This window comes from Aquarana catesbeiana, linkage group LG02 (assembly GCF_042186555.1).
Source record: "Aquarana catesbeiana isolate 2022-GZ linkage group LG02, ASM4218655v1, whole genome shotgun sequence".
NCBI lineage: Eukaryota > Metazoa > Chordata > Amphibia > Anura > Ranidae > Aquarana > Aquarana catesbeiana.
The window spans coordinates 277671565-277689905 of NC_133325.1; positions in this window are offsets into that span (position 1 = coordinate 277671565).

Genomic DNA, 18341 nt, shown 5'->3' on the forward strand with positions numbered 1-18341 from the left:
TAAGAAATTTGGAGATTTGTCACAATAGTGGAGGAAAGTTACCAGTGAAGATGTCAGAAAGATTGGGGGTAAGAATAATTCCTAAGTAACTGAGGCACGAGGTGGACCAGGCGAAAGGGAGGGATTTTTATGCTTGTTGTAAAATTTGAGGAGGTAAGGAGATATTTAAGGCTGTAGATTTTAGAGAATTAATAGTTAGACCAGAGATGTGGGCAAAATGATCAAGCTTGTTTATAAGATTAGGAGCGGAAATATGAGGTGATGACATAAAGATTAAGATATCATCAGGAAATAGACAGAGTTTGTGTTGATGACCAGCTAAATCTAGACCTTTGATAGAGGGATCAGTATGGATAGCCTGGGCAAGAGGTTCAATAAGCAGGGCAAATAAAAGTGGGGAAGTGGACAAACCTGACGCGTTCCTCTGCAGATGTCAAACATATTTTATTTGTATCCAGCATATTTTGGGACTTTTATATAATGAGGAGACCTAGTTAAGAAAATGAGGACCAAAGCCCCATTGTTGCAGAGCAAAGTGTATCATGTAGGGCCATGATACTGTATAAAACTCTTTTTTGATATCTAGAGATAGAAGACACATGGGTATTTGTCGTGTTTTGGATGCTTGAATCAGTAAAGTAGTCCTGCGTACATTATCCACTGCTTAGCGTAACAGGATAAAGCCTACTTGCTCTTTGTTTATTAAAGAGCCTATTATATTATTTAAGTGGGTCGCTAAAACTTTCGCTAGTAGCTTTATGTCAAGGTTAAGTAAAGATATGGGCCTATAGTTAGCACAAGATGTTTCATCTGACTGAGGTTTGGGAATCATTGAGATTATTGCTGTTAATGTCTCAGGGCGAAAGGATTGATTATTAAGAAAGGAATTGAAAGCATCTGTGAACATTGGAGCAAGGATAAGAGAAAATTTCTTATAATGGAGGGCAGAAAAACTGTCAGGACCTGGACATTTATTGGGTTTAAGAGATTTAATTGCTATTTTACCTTCTGTAGATGTAATAGGGCTTTCAAGGGTATCATGTTGAGCTGAAGGAATAGTCGGAAGTTTAATTTATGAGAAGAATGATTCTGCAGGGGATTGATCAAAAGATCTTTCTTTTTTGTATAAAGAGGTAAGAGGTTTGTGGAAGGTATGTAGGATCTTTACTGGGTTGTTAGTGTATGTATCATGGGGTAATTTTAGTTGAATCAGTTTAAATGGACAGTTTAGTTTTTAAGTGCTCAGGCAAGAAGGGTGCTTGTTTTATTTGCTTTGAGATAAAATTTATGTTTAGAGTTACGTAAGATTTGGTCTGCGGATTCTGATAGAAAGAGGTTGAGGTTTAGACATGCTTTATCTAGCTGTATTTTTGTCACAGGGGTAGGATTAGATTGAAAGTTTGTGTGGCAAGTATTAAATTCTGTTTCAAATTTTTGTTGCATTTGTCGTTTTTCTTTTTTTAAGGTATGCCGCTTGGCGTAAGCAGACCCCTCTAAGAACCGGTTTTTGTACTTCCCATAATGTTAATGGAGATCTATCAGGAGTCTCGTTTATCAGATAATATTTATTAGATTTTTTACATACTGTCACCAGCCATTGCCCCTAATCACTGCCACAACATACGATGTCGCTTTACTACACTGGTGACAATATGTGAAAAATTGTGAAAAAAAAGCTAATTTTATTAAATTTCTTAATTTTTTTTTAAATGGTGACAAAATATACTTCAAAAAACTCACCATGCCTTTTACTAAATGCCTCAAACTGTCTACTTTCCAAAAAGGGTAATTTGGGGGGGAATTTTTACAGTTCTAGGATTTCAGGGCCTCAGGAAATGTCAATTTTCAAAAATACTATATACCATTTGAAATGATTGTCAATGCCCTGGACAGTAAATGGGTTAATGGGCAGCAACAGTGGGGATTTAAGTATAGGGTTAAAGGTGGAAAAGAATCTAAGAAGACTGGATGTAATGCCCTGTACACACGATAGGATTTTCCAACGGAAAATGTGTGATAGGACCTTGTTGTCGGAAATTCCGCCCGTGTGTGGGCTCTATCACACATTTTCCATCGGAATTTCCGACACACAAAGTTTGAGCGCTTGCTATAAAATTTTCCGAAAACAAAATCCGTTGTCGGAAATTACGATTGTGTGTACACAAATCCGACGGACAAAGTGCCATGCATGCTCAGAATAAATAAAGAGATGAAGGCTATTGGCCACTGCCCCGTTTATAGTCCCGACGTACGTGTTTTACATCACCGCGTTTAGAACGATCGGATTTTCCGACAACTTTGTGTGACCGTGTGTATGCAAGACAAGTTTGAGCCAACATCCGTCGGAAAAAATCCATGGATTTCATTGTCGGAATGTCCGAACAAAGTCCGACCGTGTGTACGGGGCATTAGTGTGTTAACGAGAGTGATGAAACAGGTATGTCAAGCAACGTAGAGGAAGGAATTTCATTTTAGGAGTGCAATCCATTGTGCCAGTACTGCTCCTTTATATATAGCAGAACAAGTGTAGTCACCCTAGGGTGTGAAGTTTGTTACTGCTAGGATCCTCAGGTGAAAATAAATGTGAAAAAGGCCTGGAAAAAAAAAGAAAACTAATACAGACACCATATCTTGACTAGTAGGCTGCAATATATTATGTTTTTGTTATTGGGTTTAGATACACTTACGATCTTCAATGATTACAATGTAATATAAGACAGTTCTAAAGTGATAGTAAATCGCCCAAAAAATTTACAAAAAAAGTCCCCTGCAAAATAATAGTATAATGTGCTAGTATGCATCACATACTAGCACTTTATGAAAGACTTACCTTAGAATGAAGCCCTCCAGTGGCGCGCTGTTACTGCTTACAGGGCTTCCATCTTCACCGGGTCTTCTATCTGGGTTCGTGGGCTTTGGCTGTTTGACTGGCCGAGCCACAATGACGTCATGGGAGTCACGGCCGCTGCGTGGCTCTCTCAATGGACGGCATGCCATCCATTGTGAGCGCAGTGCTCATGTGCCGTGACACCAGCGGCTGCTACTATAGTAAATATCTCCTTAACTGTACATGTTTAGGGGATATTTGCTGTACCTACAAGTAAGCCTTATTTTAGGTACAAGTAAAAAAGGTAGGCTTTACTACCACTTTACCATAAACTAAAGCAAACTAAAAAAGTGATGATTTTTGTTTTGAGAAATAATGTAATAGTGGGCTGGCTTTGTTTATCATTAGCTTTTGGCACTTTAAATGTCCTATCTGGCCACATTGCTGCAATTGGATCTGGCACCTTTAATATTCTAAGCAAACATAAAAATGAGAAACATACCTATTCATTATTATGCTGTATTCATCTCATGTAACAGCAATAGTTTTTGACAAGTGCCAGAAGTAGATCAATAAAGATGTCATAGAATTCTACACAGACAAGTCACTTCTTTAACTATGAAATCCTAGCTCAGACTTGATATATTTTCTGGTATTGCTGCATGAATACATTGCATGATCAATCTCAGGATTTTTTCCAGTTGTTATGGCTTTGTCTTGTTTATTGGTAGACCAAATACACTGCACATGACTCAGACTGGAAAAAAAAACTGATTAAAAATATTGCCTACCATTATTTTTCTTTGAAATTCAATAGTTTCAAGCAATTTAAGCTGTATTAGTAAAGATTTGTTTTTAAGTATAGGAGGTATATTAAAAAGCAGTCCATAGAAGTGTGAGTTATTACTCCCTGAAGTTACTAGTAAAAACTATCATTACTTTATTTTGTCTGATGGAATCAAATGTTATGAGAAACTGAAAGCACATTTTGTGGAATATTGATAGGGGTGTATTAAATATCTAAAATACAGGTTTTTTTTTTTTTTATGTCTAACTTGCTTATACGGCTTTATAAAAGAAGACAACATTTGGGTGAAAATTAGTGCATATTTATAAAGATGCATTTATTTGTTATAATTAAACAAAGTGATGGCCTGATTTACAAAATTTGAGACCATACTGCCAGTAGGTAGTAATTAACCCCTTGGAGCCATCACTTGCTGAACCCTTAAGAGGTTTAGAATGTCGGGAGATGGGCTTATGGTCATGTCACCACCGTGATTGGCTGTCACAGTGGTCACATGATTGGAAAGATCCCAATTGCTAGCGGCGATTGGTAGCTTTCTGTTAGCCACCGTTAACTGTGCCAAAAGCACGCAGGGCGCGCGCTCTCAGCACAGCTTTATTTGCACTAATGCATGCAAATATGCGGCCTCTCGGCGCCAAGGCCCACCTGCTGAGAGTCTGCATATTTGCATGAACTCTACGCCAAGGGGTTAAAGATGAGTTTACAGGAATTCCTGTGATTGATCATATATAGTCATGTCCATATATGGTCAATAATGTCATCCAGAAGACTCAGTCCCTTTGTATATATCAGCTGTCATCCCCCAAACTTATTATTCAGCAAGAATGAAGAGAGGGGACCAGACATGTTTCTGCTGATCAATGTGGCAGAAGTACATCCTGGGTCTTTTTTATTTTTATTAAAGGACTTGTCAAAAACTGTCTGTCTTTATTTACATTTCATATTTTTTTTGTTAAGGAGTAGTGGTATTATGTACACATTACTCATGCACATAGAGGGGGCAGTATCTGGGGGCTCCCTTTTTATCAAAGGGGCTTCCAGATTCCAATAAGCCTCCAACCTGCTGACTCCCACAACCCCACTGGGCCAGGGTTGTGGGAATAAGACTGTCAAGACTATACTCACCGAGGCCGAGATGCCGAGAGCGGCTCGCCCTTACGACCACGCGCACCCGACCCCTGGAGGTGATACAGGGAGTTGGAGGCACGCAGAGGCACGGGCTTCCAGTGGTGACTGAATTCCTGAAGGAAGTCCGTGTAGCCGTTGGTCACTGGAGAAGCTGCAGACAAATGGTTAGCTGAAACTGGGGTACCAAGGCGGGCAAGTCCGTATTCAGGCAGAGATCAGGAGCGGGGTATCGGGCAAGAGCAAGTCCGTGTAACAGGCTGAGATCAGGGGTATCAGGCAGGCAGAGGGTAATCCGTTAAACAAGCAGGGATCAGAGGTATCAGGCAGTCAGAGAGTAATCCGTTTTACAAGCAGAGGTCAGGGGTATCCGGCAGGCAGAGAGAATAGTCCGTTTTACTAGCAGAGGTCAGGGGTATCAGGCAGGCAGAGAGAATAGTCCGTTTTACTAGCAGAGGTCAGGGGTATCAGGCAGGCAGAGAGGATAATCCGTATAAACAAGCAGAGTAGCACAGGGAACACAATAGGCAGCAGGGAAAATCAGGCACAGGGGACAGGGCACAGCTGACGACTAACCAGCAACCCGACTGGGCGCTGGAGCCGTCAGAAGTAGCCCACCGGCGAGCGCGTCAGCGTGACGCGCCGCCGGGCACCCGCACGGCCACGGCGCGCACACGGGCCGCGAACGAGTGTGTGGCGCAGCGTGAGTCCTCCGCGCATGCGCCGTGGAGCCCGGCGGACGGAGGCGGCTTGTGCCTCCTGACAGTGCCCCCCTCCTAAGGGCGGACACTGAACGCCCAGACTGGACATCACCTCCGGGTGGTCTCGGTGGAAAGCTTGAATTAAGCGTGGTGCATGTAGGTTCCTTGCAGGTTCCCAAGAGTTGTCCTCAAGTGGATAACCCTTCCACTGGATCAGATACTGCAGTTGTCTGCCCTTCTTCCTACAGTTAAGGATGGACTCCACCTCAAACTCATTCTCTCCATCCACCCTAACTGGTGGCGGAGGAAGCTCCCCTCTCTCCGGAAAAGTGCTGTCCACCACAGGCTTCAGTAAGGACACGTGGAAGACAGGGTGGATTCTGTAAGTCTTCGGTAGTGCTAGCTCCATAGCCACAGGGTTGATAATCCTTTTGATGGGGAAAGGACCAATGAACTTGGGTCCCAATTTCCGCGAAGGCACGGATAGTTTAAGGTTGGTAGTGGATAACCAGACTTCTTCTCCAAGTTTAAAGGTTGGATTTTCCCTCCTGCCCCGGTCATATTGCTCCTTGTAATCCGTTTGAGCCCTCTGCAACATGTCCTGAATCCTCCGGAAATTTGCCTGTAAAGAGGCCACTCTGTCCTGCACGGCAGGGACTGCTATCTCGGGAACATCGTTGGACAGGAAGGTGGGATGGAATCCACAATTTGCCCAGAAAGGCGTTTGGTTAGTAGCAGCGTGAACAGAATTGTTATACGCGAACTCTGCGTATGGGAGAAGGCTTGCCCAATCATCTTGAGATCCCGAGCAGAAACACCGCAGATATTGCTCTAGGGTCTGGTTCGTCCTCTCCGTTTGGCCGTTACTCTGAGGGTGGTAAGCTGATGAGAGGCAGACTTTGATATTTAAGGCTTTGCAGAGCTCCCTCCAAAATTTGGACGTAAATTGTACACCCCTGTCCGATACGATGTTCTTTGGTACTCCATGGAGCCTGATGATTTCCTTGAGAAAAATATTGGCAGTCTCTAAGGCCGAGGGGGTGCCCTTCATGGGCAAAAAATGGGCCATCTTGGAGAGACGGTCAACCACGACAAAAATAGTGGTAAAGCCCCCCGAGGCTGGCAGGTCCACTATGAAATCCATGGAGACGTCAGACCATGGTCGTTCGGGGATCGGTAGAGGTCTTAGTAAACCCCAGGACTTGGTGTTTCGCCCCTTGTTCCGCTGACACGGAGGGCAGGATGCCACATACTCTTTGCAATCCCGTCTCCACCCAGGCCACCAAAAGGAACGAGAAACCAGCTCGGACGTCTTCCTTACTCCAAAATGCCCTGCGAGTCTATGGTCATGGCACATCTGAAGGGTTAGTGACCGTGTCTCCCGAGGTACAAAAATTTTTCCACGGATCCAGAAGAAATGACCATTTCTTTTCAAGGATTGCACCTCTGGTTCCATGCAAGAGTTGGATGATGATTTGATGGATGACATCAAATCCACTTGTGCCACCCCAAGGAAGTTTTGGGAAGAGAGGATAGTACCAGGTTCCGACGTTTGGGACTCTGCCGAGAACATCCGTGAGAGTGCGTCTGCCATTCTTTGAGCCAGGTCTATAGGATATGTGGAAGTTGAAGCGAGAGAAAAAGAGAGCCCAGCGGGCTTGTCTAGGTCTTAGTCGTTTTGCTGTCCGTAAGTACTCAAGGTTTTTATGATCTGTAAAGATCATTACCGGATGTAATGCGCCTTCGAGCAGATACCTCCATTCTTCAAGAGCAAATTTTATGGCCAGCAACTCCCTGTCACCCACGTCATAGTTTAACTCGGGCGGGCTGAGTTTCCGAGAAGCGAATGCAACGGGGTGAAGGATAGCCTTGGGCCCTTGTCTTTGAGAGAGAATTGCTCCTGTGGCAATTTCCGAAGCGTCCACCTCCAAAACATATGGCTGGGAAGGATCGGGGTGGCGAAGAATTGGAGCCGAACTAAACAGATCCTTTAATTTCAAAAAGGCCTCTTGTGCGGCCTCACTCCACCGGAAAGAGTTGTGCTGACGGGTTAGCTGGGTGATAGGTGCTACAATGGTCGAGAATCCAACAATGAATTTCCGATAAAAGTTAGCAAATCCTATGAATCGTTGAACCCCTTTTTTATCAGATGGAGCTGGCCAATCTTGGATGGCTTGTATCTTTTGGGGATCCATTGCGATCCCGCCGGCCGATATGATGAACCCCAGGAATTGTACCACTGATCTCTCGAACTCACACTTTTCCACTTTCAGATAAAGCTTGTGCTGTTTTAATATGGTAAGGACCTTTTTGACATGCCCCCTGTGTAGCTCAATCGTGGGAGAGAAAATGAGTATGTCATCCAGGTAAACAACAAGGAAGTCATCCAGGTATTCTCGGAATATGTCGTTTACTAGGTGCTGGAAAGTGGCTGGAGCATTGCATAGCCCGAATGGCATCACCAGGTACTCGAAGTGTCCAAACCTGGACCTGAACGCTGTCTTCCATTCATCCCCGGCTCTGATTCTAACAAGGTTATAGGCACCCCGCAGGTCTAATTTGGAGAAGACCTTGGCAGAACGGAATCGTTGGAATAGCTCCGGGATGAGTGGTAGTGGGTACCTGTTCTTAATGGTGATATTATTAAGCTGCCGGTAGTCCACACAAGGTCTAAGGGACCCATCTTTCTTCCCGACAAAGAATATCCCTGCTCCAGCAGGTGAGGATGAAGGACGGATAAACCCCTTTTCCAGGTTCTCATCGATGTACTGTCTGAGCGCCTCCAGTTCAGTCTCGGAGAGAGGGAATATACGACCGAACGGAATCACGGATCCCGGCAACAGGTCGATCGGACAGTCATAAGGCCGATGAGGTGGTAGGCGATCAGCCATTTGTTTATTAAAGACCTCCTGGAACTCCAGATATTCAGAGGGAATCTGTTGAAGTTTGTCTGACGAGGTAGTAACCGTAGCACAAACCTTCGGGGTTAAAGGGAGGCAATGCTCCAAGCAGTATGGAGAGGAGAAGGACACCACCTTGGTGCTCCATTGGATCTGCGGATCATGAGCTTGTAACCAGGGCAGGCCGAGGATGACTGGGAAGATGGGAGAGTGGATGAGGTCGAGCCGTAGGAGTTCCTGATGCCCGGAGTCGGTGGTTACTAGGACAGGCTGGGTCTCCTGGGTGATTGGACCTGAACTAGGAAGAGAGCCATCGGCTAGATGCACTTGTAAACCTTGGGCCTTTGTTTGCAAGGGAATACGGAGGCTGCGGGCCAAGGCTGCATCCATGAAGCAGCTACAAGCCCCCGAATCAATGATGGCGGGTAGGCGAGACTCCCCTTCCGGTAGCTGCAAGGAAACAGACAACATCACATAAGACTTCGGAGCATCATTATCCTGATAATTCATTAATCTAGGCTGAAGGAACTTACTGGGCCTTATTGGACAATTGCGCAGGAAGTGTCCCGCTCCCCCGCAGTACAGACACAAATTGGACTGCCGTCTGCGTTGCCTCTCTTCCGAAGTTAGCGGGGCCCGGACCAGGCCTAGCTGCATGGGCTCAGCTTCAGGAGGTGTTGTGGAAGATGGTGACGGCATGGATGGGGCTCTGAACGACGTCCACGTAGGGCGTGGACCCTGAAACCGCTCCGAGCGGCGTTCTCGCAAGCGCCTGTCCAGTTTCGTGGCTGCCTGAATGAGCTCTTCCAAGGTCTCCGGAGTCTCCATCCTGGCTAGCTCATCCTTGAGGAGTTCAGACAAGCCTTGACGGTACTGGTAGCGAAGAGCCGGCTCGTTCCAATTCGTGTCGGCCGCCCATTTACGGAACTCTACCGTATAATCTTCGATGGGTCTCCTTCCTTGGGACAAGTGGTGGAGAATGGCTTCAGCGGTAGCCTTCCGTTGCGGGTCATCGTAGAGTTGGGACATACCCTCGAAGAAGGTATCTATGGAATTTAACACAGGACTTCCCTGTTCCATTAAGCCATGGGCCCAGGCCTGAGGTTCCTCTGACAGCAGCGAGATAGCGAAACCCACCTTGACGATCTCTGATGCAAATGTCCGGGGCTGGAGGGCAAAGTAAAGTGAACATGCGTTCTTAAAAGCTCTGAATTTTTTACGGTCCCCGGAGAACCGTTCGGGCGTAGGGACCCTAGGTTCAGGAAGCGCCATGACAACGGTAGGGCTGGCGGTGGCCTGGGGAAGCGGACCTTCATTGCTGGGTGCCGGAACTGCAGTGGCAGAGGGAAGTACTCCAGCAATCTGTTGGAGGCGGCTGTCAATTTGAGTATACCCCTCCTGTAACTTCTGGACTGAGTCGGCCAAAGTGGAGACCTGTTGGCACAGGATCTCCAAAGGAGAGCGCGCTCTGTCGGCCTCGGACATCTGGCTGGTTAGTACTGTCAAGACTATACTCACCGAGGCCGAGATGCCGAGAGCGGCTCGCCCTTACGACCACGCGCACCCGACCCCTGGAGGTGATACAGGGAGTTGGAGGCACGCGGAGGCACGGGCTTCCGGTGGTGACTGAATTCCTGAAGGAAGTCCGTGTAGCCGTTGGTCACTGGAGAAGCTGCAGACAAATGGTTAGCTGAAACTGGGGTACCAAGGCGGGCAAGTCCGTATTCAGGCAGAGATCAGGAGTGGGGTATCGGGCAAGAGCAAGTCCGTGTAACAGGCTGAGATCAGGGGTATCAGGCAGGCAGAGGGTAATCCGTTAAACAAGCAGGGATCAGAGGTATCAGGCAGGCAGAGAGTAATCCGTTTTACAAGCAGAGGTCAGGGGTATCCGGCAGGCAGAGAGAATAGTCCGTTTTACTAGCAGAGGTCAGGGGTATCAGGCAGGCAGAGAGAATAGTCCGTTTTACTAGCAGAGGTCAGGGGTATCAGGCAGGCAGAGAGGATAATCCGTATAAACAAGCAGAGTAGCACAGGGAACACAATAGGCAGCAGGGAAAATCAGGCACAGGGGACAGGGCACAGCTGACGACTAACCAGCAACCCGACTGGGCGCTGGAGCCGTCAGAAGTAGCCCACCGGCGAGCGCGTCAGCGTGACGCGCCGCCGGGCACCCGCACGGCCACGGCGCGCACACGGGGACCGCCGTGCACCCGCGCGCGCCGCACCATTGGGCTGCGAACGAGTGTGCGGCGCAGCATGAGTCCTCCGCGCATGCGCCGTGGAGCCCGGCGGACGGAGGCGGCTTGTGCCTCCTGACAAAGACCCATGTTATCATCAACAAGGTACCCCCTCATGTTGAAGTCGTGTAGCCTGATATGGTTTAGGAGGGGGATGCATACTTAACCCCACTTCCAGGCTACATGCTCGGATAATGATCTGGACCTCATCCTTTGTTTTTTATTTTTATTTCTGTGTGGAATTGCCTCTTAAACTCCATATCAGACCTGAAGGGGGAACCTCATGCTGACATCTTTCTGTGTTTTGTTTTTTATCATGGCCCCCCTTAAAATGTATACCAGACCTGAATTAATTAGTTAGATGAAACCCCATGGCTTTCTTTATTTTGTGGGGGGGGGGGGGGTGTCCCTCATTAACATCTATTTGAGACCCTCATTTAGGATAAGGGTCTGATATAGAAGAATGGAATTTCTGTCTGCTTTCTTTACAAACAGAACAAAGTGTCTGGGAGCTCTCATTTTGTTGGCAATTTGATCTCTTTTCTCCTCATAAATGTCTGTTTTGTTTTAAATGTATGCATCACCACACGTGCCACTTCACAGACAGGTTCAGGACATTCTTAAGAAATTTTATTTAAAGGAATTTAGCATTTTTAATGTTTAACTTTGAGCATTACTAAATCACTGCTACCAGCCAAGTGAATTTTTTTTTTTTTTGCAGGGGTTATATGTTTCCTGGGCCAGTGTCCAGGCCCCCATGCCATTTGTTGATATACCTGGCATTGCTGGTTTTTTTTTTTTTTACCATTCAGCTCCTATTGACTTCAATAGGACTTGGATTCGGCACACAAACTTTAGCAATGTTCACCGAAACGGTCTTAAACTGAACCAAGGTAAGTTCAGATTATTACTAGTAGTGGACAGTGTTGACTCTTCTAAACCATCAGATCATGCCTGCTTCCACATCCATGTATTTGCATTTTCTTTTGATATACCATGTTTCCCCGAAAATAAACCTGGGTCTTATTTTAATTTTGGCAATAAAAGGCACAGTAGGGCTTATTTTTGGGGTAGGTCCCATGATGTAATGTGCTGATTTCCCCTATCCCTCACTGCCTGTCAGTCAGGAATCCTCAGTGTGAACCAGGTTAAGATACTTGTAAAATCCTATAATCCACTCTTTTACAGTAGTATATAATGAACAATGTGTGTGTTTCTGTAATATAATTGTGCCAAATACCTCCATTATAGCGCTTCGGCACTTCCGTCACCCGCTGGAACTCTCTTCCCCACTCCGAGCACTGCAGAGGGGGGCCAAGATCCCCGTTGACAGCTGGGAGAAGAGGAGGAGAACAGCAGGAGGTCAGCTGAGTGCTGACCGATGCTGCACCGAAGGTATTTGGCACAATTATATTACAGAAACACACACATTGTACATTATATATTACTGTAATAGAGTGGATTATAGGATTTTCCAAGCATTTTAAACTAGGGCTTATTTTCAGTGTAGGGCTTATATTGCAGCCCTCTTGGAAAATAATGCTAGGTCTTATTTTTGGGGTAGAGCTTATTTTTGAGGGAAACACGGTACTAGAGAGGTATCCCTGGAGCCAGAACCAGAATCAGTGATTCAGCAAGTCAGCCTATGAACATCTGAAGGATCATATACACAGTAAGATTAGTATATCTTGGCTTTAACTTAGGCAGATAAGTCAAATAGATTAAACTTTGAAGCCAAACAGATGTGTGACATAAAGCTATGGTATAATAAGAAATACATACTTTGCAGGCTGTTTGCTGTTCATAGACAAAAAATTTGGGGCACATGTGGAGTTTCCCCTACACATACTCTGTGTCAACTGTAACCAATCAAATACACTAACCCCTATAATTAGTATTAAGCAGTTAAGTGTAACCCAATAAACATTTTCTGATACTAGAAGTTACAGTATATTTTCGATTTTTTTTTTTTTATTCAATTAAGCCTGTAATGCTAATTATTTTCCTGCTTTTTTTTTTTTCCTACCAAAGTCTGTTTTAAAAAGCTATTTTATTATCTGTTCTGTTAGCACCTCTTTCTTACATACTCAGTGGTTAACCACTTGCCGTCATTATATGGCAGCAGATCGGCAGGATCCCACCAACCGTCGTAGCTGTACGTCGGCTCCTTTAAGTGGGACAGCAGACGCACGCCCGCTGCACTGCAGGGGGTGCCGATGCTCATGACCAGTGGTCGCAATGACTGCCGGCAACACGTGATCACGGGCATGAGAGGCAGAACAGGGACGTGTGTGTGTGTAAACACACAAATCCCTGTTCTGTGAGGATAGGAGATGCAGATCGTAAGTTCCTAATAGCTAGGAACCACAATCTGTCATCTCCTATAGTCAGTCCCCTCCCCCTACAGTTAGAACACACACTAGGGAACACAGTTAACCCCTTGATCGCCCCCTAGTGTTAACCCCTTCCCTGCCAGTGACATTTATACACATTGATTATACATTGATTCACAATTGTGAATCGTCCCAAAAATGTGCCAAAAGTGTCCAATGTGTCCGCCATAATGCGCAGTCTCAATAAAAATTGCAGATCGCCGCCATTGCTTGTAAAAAAAAAATAATAATAATAAAAATGCCATAAATCTATCCCCTATTTTGTAGACGCTATAACTTGTGCACAAACCAATCAATATACACTTATTGCGATTTTTATAACCAAAAATATGAATACATATCGGCCTAAACTGAGAAAAAAATTGCTTTTTCAAAAAAAAAATGGGGATATTTATTATAGCAAAAAGTACAAAATATTGTGTTTTTTTTCAAAATTGTCGCTCTTTTTTTTTTATAGCGCAGACAATTTTGTGGGTACAGCGTTGCACAACCGCGCAATTGTCAGTTAAAGCGACGCAGTGCCGTATTGCAAAAAATTACCTGGTCATTGAGCAGCCAAATCTTCCGGGGCTGAAGTGTTAATGTAACAGATTACAGAAATAGTGATAACTTGTCAAAAGTTAACATTAGGAACATCCATCAGTTTATATTGCATTTACAGATCAAAACCTCTTTCTTGACTTCGGCCTCTCATCACAATATTTGCAGTTTCTAGATGATCTTTCATTCAAGTATTCCCAGAAGAATTAACACATCAAGCTATTCATTTGGAAATAGCCTGTGATCCTGAAATATTCTGGAGTGATGCCTTTGCAATATTAATATCAATTAATTTTTTGGTATTTGGGAAGACCTTTTCATTCATGCAAAAAATCAAATATTAATTCACAGGAAAATACTCCATCTGTTACAGGAAAGAATGTCAGGGCCAATACTTTTGTTGCGGCTCTTTGATGGAGCACCGGTGATGTATTAAAATGCTCCATTGTATTTAAAGTTTCTTAAATCTTAAAGTTTTCTGCATTTATCTGTATGGAAGCATTTTATTTTTGATGATGCAATTTCATTTCCTACTAGCAGCAATTTCATTGCCCATAAGTGGGACCAGCTTTGGGGTTCACAGCAACAAACAGTAAATCAATTCAGCATCTATCCACTTCACCATCAATGTCAGGGCTTGCGTGGAAAATTAATTTCCAGGATCATATCAAGTCAGGCTGCTGAAATCATTGTGTGCCTCACTTGAATAAAATCACCATAGCTCTGGGAAAGATGAGTGCCAGCAATGATATTTATTAAACAAAATGAATAACTTTCTGAATCCATGGAAACCAGAGAATGAGGACATAGGCAGATGCAGTAAATGTAAGGGCCATAAAGTGCTTAAAAGGCTTTTTAGAATTCAGTTATTTTCAGTATATTTTATGGGTTCACTGTTTTTTTATCACTTCATCTAATGTGACAACTGTAAACCAAACAGAGAAGAAAACTAAAATGACTCTTAAAGCAATTCCTAGACCATTTTCTTAAAATTAAAGTGTGACACTTTTAACATATACTGTATTTTACGCTCCATAAGACGCACTTTTTTCCCTCAAAAAAATTGGGGAAAATGTCTCTGCGTCTTATGGAGCGAATACTGACCAAGTCCCCCCTGTCACCTCCATGTTACAATACCGGGCCAATGGTGGCGTGGCCGTCTCCTGCGAGCATTGGGCGATTTCCCGCTGGGCCTGTCACTCAGCCACAGACAGAACACAGAGCAGCCCGAGCGGCCGAATGGAGTTCGGCCGCTCAGGCTGCTCTGTGTTCTGAGTGACAGGCGTCTGCATAAAGGAATATCAGTCTGTGAGAAGTGGAGATGGGACAAGTAAGGCTGCATTTCATGGCACTGATCAGGCTGAATTTCATGGGCACTGGTCAGGCTGCATTTCATGGGCACTGGTCAGGCTGCATTTCATGGGCACTGGTCAGGCTGCATTTTATGAGCAATGGTCAGGCTGCATTTTATGGCCACTGGTCAGGCTACATTTTATGGGCACAGGTCAGGCTGCATTTCATTGGCAATGGTAAGGCTGCATTTCATGGGCACTGGTAAATATTTTAGTACACCATTTGGTTCAGAATATTTTTTTTCTTATTTTCCTCCTTTAACCACTTCAATACCAGGCACTTAGACACCTTCCCGCCCAGACCAATTTTCAGCTTTCAGCGCTGTCGCAATTTGAATGACAATTGCGCGGTCATGCTACACTGTACCCAAACAAATTTTTTATCATTTTGTTCCCACAAATAGAGCTTTCTTTTGGTGGTATTTGATCACCTCTGCGGTTTTTATTTTTTGCGCAACAAATAAAAAAAGACCGAAAATTTTGAAAAAAAACAAGTTTTTCTTTGTTTCTGTTAAAACTTTTTTGTAAATAAGTACGTTTTCTTCTTCAATGACGGGCACTGATATGGCTGCACTGACGGGCACTGACGGGCACTGATACGGCGGCACTGATGGTCACCGATGAGGTGGCACCAATGAGGTGGCACTGATGAGGTGGCACTGACGGGCACTGATGATGGGCACTGATAGGCGGCACTGATGGGCACTGATAGGCGGCACTGATGGGCACTGATAGGTGGCACTGGTATGCGGCACTGATGGGCACTCATAGGTGGCACAGATGGGCACTTATAGGCGGCACTGATGGGCACTCATAGGTGGCATTGATGGGCACTCATAGGTGGCATTGATGGTTACTTATGGGTGGCACTGATAGTTGGCACAGATGGGCATGGATGGGCACTGATAGATGGGCACTGATGGGCACGGATGGGCACTGACAGGTGGCATGAATGGACACTGATGGGTGGCACTGATGGCACTGCTTGTTTGCAGTGATGCCCCTAAGGGTGGCATTGCTGGGCATCACTGCAACATAATGGTGCCAATCAGTGCCCATTTGTGGGCACTGATTGGCACAGATTTGGCACACTGGGCACATGTGGATGGCCATGGGGTACATACCTGGCCATCCACATGTTGCCCCTTCCCTGGTGGTCCTAGTAGCGATCCCTGGTGGTCCAGTGTGGTGATCTGCGGGGGGGCTGCGCTGATAAACAATCAGCGCAGACCCCCCTGCCAGGAGAGCCGCCGATCGGCTCTCCTCTAATCGCGTCTGTCAGACGCGAGTGAGGAAGAGCCGATCAACGGCTCTTCCTATTGACAGCGTGATCAGCCGTGATTGGACACGGCTGATCACGTGGTAAAGAGCCTCCGCCGGAGGCTTTTTACCAAGATCAGTGTAGCGGTGTGTCAGACTGACACACCGCTCCACCGATCGCCGCGATGCGCGCCCCCGGGGGCGCGCTGCGGCATGTTATCCTGCTGGACGTCATATGACGTCCCGTCAGGATAACAGAACCACTTCCCGGACGTCAATCCGCTATAGGGCGGGCGGGAAGTGGTTAAACCTAGGTGCGTCTTATGGTCAGGTACGTCTTATGGAGCGAAAAATACGGTATGCAAAAAGTAGAATAAATACTAGGAATATCTTTAAAAATAGAATCCACGGATGCACATTACACAGTGTATAACATACGGATGTTAAACATCTTTGGAAAAGTATTTATTGGTCAAGTCAGCTTCTTTAGAGCAGGGCAGTTATGTTGTACAAAGGATAGTTTTTTTCTTGTAAGAGGTCTAATCCTTCTGGAAGCAACATATACAGTACGATTCATAAATATATACAGTATCTCATAAAAGTGAGTACACCCCTCACGTTTTTGTAAATATTTTATTATATCTTTTCAGGTGCTAACACTGAAGAAATGACACTTTGCTACAATGTAAAGTAGTAGGTACAGCTTGTATAACAGTGTAAATTTGCTGTCCCCTCAAAATAACTCAACACACAGCCATTAATGTCTAAACCGCTGGCAACAAATGCGAGTACACCTCTAAGTGAAAATGTCCAGATTGGGCCCAAAGTGTCAATATTTTGTGTGGCCACCATTAGTTTCCAGCACTGCCTTAACCCTCTTGGGCATGGAGTTCACCAGAGCGTCACAGGTTGCCACTGGAGCCCTCTTCCACTTCTCCATGAAGACATCACGGAGCCGGTGGATGTTAGAGACCTTGCGCTTCTCCACCTTCCATTTGAGGATGCCCCATAGATGCTCAATAGGGTTTAGGTCTGGAGACATGCTTGGCCAGTCCATCGCCTTTACCCTCAGCTTCTTTAGCAAGGCAGTGGTCGTCTTGGAGGTGTGTTTGGGGTCGTTATGTTGGAATACTGACCTGCAGCCCAGTCTCCCAAGTGAGGGGATCATGCTCTGCTTCAGTATGTCACAGTACATGTTAGCATTCATGGTTCCCTCAATAAACTGTAGCTCTCCAGTGCTGGCAGCACTCATGCAGCCCCAGATCATGATACTCCAGCCATCATGCTTGACTGTAGCCAAGACAAACCTGTCTTTGTACTCTCCACCTAATTGCAGCACACACGCTTGACACCATCTGAACCAAAGTTTATCTTGGTCTCATCAGAACGCATGACATGGTAGAGGCTTCCTTCTTGGATGACAGCCATGCAGACCAATTTGATGAAGTGTGCGGCGTATGGTCTGAGCATTAACAGGCTGACCCCCCACCCCTTCAATCTCTGCAGCAATGCTGGCAGCACTCATACGTCTATTTCCCAAAGACAACCTCTGGATATATTGCTGAGCAAGTGCGCTCAACTTCTTTGGTCGACCATGGAGAGGCCTGTTCTGAGTGGAACCTGTACTGTTAAACCGCTGTATGGTCTTGGCCACCATGCTGCAGCTCAGTTTTAGGGTCTTGACAATCCTCTTATAGCCTAGGCCATCTTTATGTAGAGCAACAATTCTATTTTTCAGATTCTCAGAGAGTTCTTTGCCATGGGGTGCCAGTGACCAGTATGAGAGAGTGAGAGCGGTAACACCAAATTTAACACCCCTGCTCCTCATTCACACCCGAGACCTTGTAACACTAACTAGTCACATGACATTGGGAGGAAAAATGGCTAACTGGGCCAAATTTGAACATTTTCACTTAGGGGTGTACTCACTTTTGTTGCCAGCGGTTTAGACATTAATGGCTGTGTGTTCAGTTATTTTGAGGGGCAAGCAAATTTACACTGTTATACAAGCTGTACACTGACTACTTTACATTGTAGCAAAGTGTAATTTCTTCAGTGTTGTCACATGAAAAGATTTAATAAAATAATTACAAAAATGTGAGGGGTGTACTCACTTTTGTGAGATACTGTATATTAACAAATATGTGTATGCATACAAAAGTGCCTGTACTGTATATAAGCACAACTTCAGATAAAAA